We start from the raw sequence: 5143 nt of genomic DNA, 5'->3' as shown, positions 1-5143 counted from the left end.
TACTCCGATAGTGCCAAAATAAAATTACCTGAATGAGAAATTAGATTATGATTGTTCATTTTAAAAAAATATGTAGATATCAATTAGTATAATTAGTAAAATCTCTCGAATAAAATAAGAGATTTAAAGTTCGAACTGACTCAAATAAATAAATAAGCCTTCAACATATCAGGACAGTCCTTTTAATTTGAATCCCACATTCATTTACAATAGGTTTGATTTAAAAATATTATAATTACTTTTATCGTTAATTATACCCGAGAGAAACCTCTCTCTTCCCCCTTCTTATTTGAGATATTACCCACTTCTTCCTCGTATTTGGAAAATTCTCTTGTACCCCCTTCAAACACAACTTCTACAAGCCTTCTACTATTTTGACTCTAAAACAACATATTCTAAAAGACCAACTTGAGATTTATAAATGAAGCTTCTTACCAGATTATAAGAAGATATAATATTTTTAATTTTATTTTTAAATCAAGCCTGATCAAAAGAATACTTCAAATTTTTGGCTAACAAATTAAATACAGCCTGCACGAAGTCATCGCTTGCCGAGCTCCACCGCCAAGTACCATAGACATTAACAGAATTTCTTATGGAATTAATTAAACAAAGATCATTTAACTTTTCTATCTGATTTATTAATTTCTTCAAAAGTAATTAAACAAATTAAGACTTTAACACACTGATAGGAAGTCATTGCCGCATAAAGCATGCATATGTTAATAATTATTAAAACGATTCAACAGGCGTAAAACTCATCTGGTTAAGACTATACGATAATTGTTGTTACACTTCCCTAGTTGTTCTTATACTTTTGCAGATAAATTATTTTTAATTTATCTGCCCTAAGTTTTTGGTGAGTCCTTATATACAATGTATAAATTCTAAACGTAGCGGAAAACTTGGAGTATGTAAAGTAAAATGGTAGAATAACACTTAAGAGGGCCGTTTGTTTTTTTTAACTTAATTATTTAATTGACTTAATTTTAATCAGTTAAGTCATTAAATCTGTTTGTTTTTTTAACTAAATGAAAATTTGCAGCCATTAAGTCAATAAGTTTTTTTTTTAACTTTTTACTTAATCTAAAAAGTCTTAATAATATTGTTAAAATATATTCTCCAAAATATCCTTATCTAATTAATTAATTTTTAATCCTTACATGAATTAAATTTAATAATTAGCATTACTACCCATCTCTATATAACTTATGATAATATATAGTGGTAGACTATAATTATTTTTATCTTTTTATTTTCTTCACATTAGCATTATTTATCTTTATAATTTTTTATGAATATTTTTCATATAAAAACATCATAAACTATAATAAAATTGATTAACATATATAATATAGAATATTAAAGAGTTATATTCAATTGAATATGATTTATGTTATGATAATTTATTATTTTATTTATATTCTCTGAGATGTTTGTTATTTGCTAACATTTATAATTTGTAAGGGCATAAATATAAAAATATTATTTTTTAGATTTTTTAAGCTAAAAAAAAAACTTAATATTTATTTTTAGCGATTCAGACAAAAAAAAAACATTTAATTCAGATTTAGATATTCAGCTCTATCCAGAATTCAGACTAATTCAAATTTATTCAGATTTCAGACAAAAAAACAAACGCTACCTTAAGTTTCTAGTGTTTTTTTTTTTTACCATTTAGATTCTTCATTTATTAACTATTCATTACTAGCTACATCCCTGGCCTTAAAGCAATAACATAAAATTTAAGGAAAAAAAAAACAATTTTTGGATTTTTAGACTATTATCTCTTTATTGTTTGCTTTCTAAGTTTGAATGATTTTATATGATAAACAATAATTATTCGGAGGTGTGGATGCTATTATTTTTTAAATGTGAATTCAAAATTTTATAATATTGTAAAAAGTTTTTATAATTTATAAACTGCTGAAAAATTCTTTTATAATGATGTAATAACCTCTTATAACATTAAAAAAATATCACATTTATATTTTTAAAAATTAGAGGGATGCATTAGAGAAAAGCTCTACTAATCAGACACATATATTATTCTTTAGTAGTAAAATAATATGTTAAATAGGAAGTTCCATAAATAAAATGAAAGGTGATACTTAAAAGATGACTAACATTTATTAGGCAATTCGGATCCTATCTAACATTATTTTTCCATCGAGAAATTTGGGAAACAGTAAAAAATAAATAAATGAAAACTATCATAATATATTATAAGGCAGTTTGAAGTCTGAGAACCTGAATCTATATCATTATTGTTACTGAATCAGATCCAGATAAGAGACAAGATACAATTATATTAAATGTAAAACTCATTAACGTCAGATCCAAGAATGGAAACTAATATATCTTCTTCAATCTTCATAGTCTTCTTATATCCTACTCCCAACAAACTCATTCTTCCCTTAATTTTTTTTTTCCCAAAGATGGAAACCTGTTTCACCATCCTCATCTTTCTCTGCATTTCTGCTTTCATCAAGACATTCATCAACCTTATTAATTCTTACAAAAATCAAACTTACAAGCTTCCTCCAGGCCCTTCAAAACTTCCCATCATTAGCAAGTTTCTATTGGTCATAAAGTCTCTAGTCGAACTTGAAACAATCATCCGAACTCTTCACAGCAAATATGGCCCCTTAATCACCCTCCATATCGGCTCTAGGCCTGCCATCATCATCGCAGATCGCTTCCCCATTCACCAGGCCTTGATTCAGAACTCGGCTGTTTTTGCAAACCGGCCCCCAGCCACTGCCATTGCGAAAATCACTAGTAGCAAGCAGCATAACATCAACACTGCCGCCTATGGACCAACGTGGCGCTTCCTGCGCCGTAACTTGACCTCTGAGATCCTATCTCCTCCGCCAGTGAGATCTTATTGGCGTGCTCGCAAGTGGGTGTTGCAAATTCTCTTAGACCGTCTTAACTCTGAGCTGGCCAATGCCAAAAATGGTGATGATCATGCTACTGCAGTTGGGGTTTTTGACCATTTTCTGTTTGTTATGTTTAGCTTGTTGGTTCTGATGTGCTTTGGTGACAAGCTTGATGAGAAGAAGATTATAGAAGTTGAGGATGTTCAGCGTTTGATGGTCCTGAATCTAAAAAGATTTAATGTACTAAATTTCTGTCCAAGGGTCACAAAGATTGTGTTTCGGAAGTTATGGGAGGAGTTTTGCCAAATAAGAAAGCAACAAGACAACGTATTGATGCCATTGATTAGAGAGCGAAGGAAGCTGACAGAGGAAAGATTAAGCTTCCATGCAAAAGAAGATGATGATGATGATGATTATGTATGAGCGTATGTTGATACTTTGTTTGATCTGCAACTCCCGGAGGAGAAGAGACAGCTTGATGATAATGAGATTATGAGTTTGTGTTCGGAGTTTCTCGACGGTGGCACTGCTACAACAACAACATCATTGCAATGGGTCATGGCAAATTTAGTCAAGTACCCACATGTTCAGGAGAAGCTATTCAAAGAGATTAAAGGGGTCCTTGGAGATGCCAAGAGACAGGTGATTCTTATTGTTATTTCCTTATTTTTGAATAGATTTCAATTAATAGGATAAGGATTATGTCATTTTAAAAATGTTTATGAAAAGATAATATTTTTAATTAGTATTTTAATTAGTACTCAGACACACTGGAGTACTAATTTATTTGCATAAACTACTCTCCTTTGTACAAATGAACGTTCTCCGAGTCTAAGATAATGTACAATTTGATATCCTCCGCCGCACCCCCCCCCCCCCCCCCCCCAAAAAAAAAAAACCAACTCTTTTGTCTTAATTTTATCAATGCTACCCCTTCCATAAAGTGTCAACTTCAATTTCCTCCCTATGATAATCTTCAGTTTTATCTTTAAAAATGTGAAAACATTAATTTATCATATTTACTATTAAGAAGAGATAAAAGAATTAAAAAAAAAAACATTGAAGCACCCTTCATTCATCATTTATCCTCATCTTTTGAATGAAAATAAGGGTAGATTGATGTTTTCACATTTTTAAAGGTAAAATGAGTATGGTCATTCCATCTAGGAGTGATTGAAGTTTGAAGTTTATCCGTTCATTAATAGTGTTTCGAGAATAGTTCGAATACAACTTAATTGCCATATTCTAATTTTGTTGTATTCTGGAGATAATTTGAGGTAGAATTAGTCCATTGGCAAAAAGTGTTAAAACATGCGTCAAAACCACTGATGTATCTTTTAATCTTACTTTCCTCGACAGGTGATGGAGGATGATTTGCCGAAGATGCCATATTTGAAAGCAGTAATTTTGTAAACTTTAAGGCGCCATCCTCCGTTTCACTTCCTGTCAGGACATGCTGTGACAGATGATATAGTATTTAATGGCTTTTTGGTTCCGAAAATTGCTACATTACGTTTCATGCTGGTGGATATTGGGGGGGACCCCAGGGTATGGGATGATCCAATGGCTTTTAAGCCTGAAAGGTTTCTAAATTGTGAACAAAATGGTGAGGAAATGTTTGATTTAAGAGGGAGCTCAGAGATAAAGATGATGCCATTTGGGTTGGAAGAAGGATGTGTCCTGGCCTTGGCTTGGCTCTGCTTCATTTGAAGTACTTCGTGGCTAATTTGATCTGGAGCTATGAGTGGAAGCCTGTGGATGGAGATGATGTTGATTTGGAAGAGAAGCAAGAATTCACTGTGGTTATGAAAACTCCATTGCGGGCTCACATATGTCCTAGATCCAAATAAAATTTACATGGAAATAAAATAAATATATTTTTTATAGGGTGACCTTTCAATAAAGGATCTTAGGAATAGACGCAAGAGAAAAGAAAAAAATATATGTCTCAATGCAGTGTATTTGAATTTTTTTTCTTTTAATTTTTCCTTAATATATTAAAATAAAAGAACCCTTATTAAATAATGATTCATTAATTATATATAATGTAAAATATCAAGATGTGTTTTGTCTTTAATGATTCTCTTGGTTTTGTGCTGTATTTTTGAAGATTTTTGTTTTCAAAATTTCATCCATGTTTTATATGTTTTCAAATTCTATAACAAATATTTGGTAGGGTGCTACTAAATAAGCATACACATGAGCATTCAAGACATCCAATCACAACTTCACTGACCAAAATAAAGATGCTAATTATCAAA

General features: G+C 31.0%; 1 pseudogene; it reads left to right on the top strand.

Annotated features, from left to right (window-relative positions):
* The first annotated feature begins 2330 nt into the window (after positions 1–2330).
* LOC102611308 (cytochrome P450 89A2-like) lies at positions 2331–4592 on the top strand (annotated as a pseudogene).
* The last annotated feature ends 551 nt before the right edge of the window (positions 4593–5143 follow it).

Source organism: Citrus sinensis, chromosome 4, assembly GCF_022201045.2.
Source record: "Citrus sinensis cultivar Valencia sweet orange chromosome 4, DVS_A1.0, whole genome shotgun sequence".
NCBI lineage: Eukaryota > Viridiplantae > Streptophyta > Magnoliopsida > Sapindales > Rutaceae > Citrus > Citrus sinensis.
This window is presented reverse-complemented; position numbering and strand designations above follow the sequence as displayed.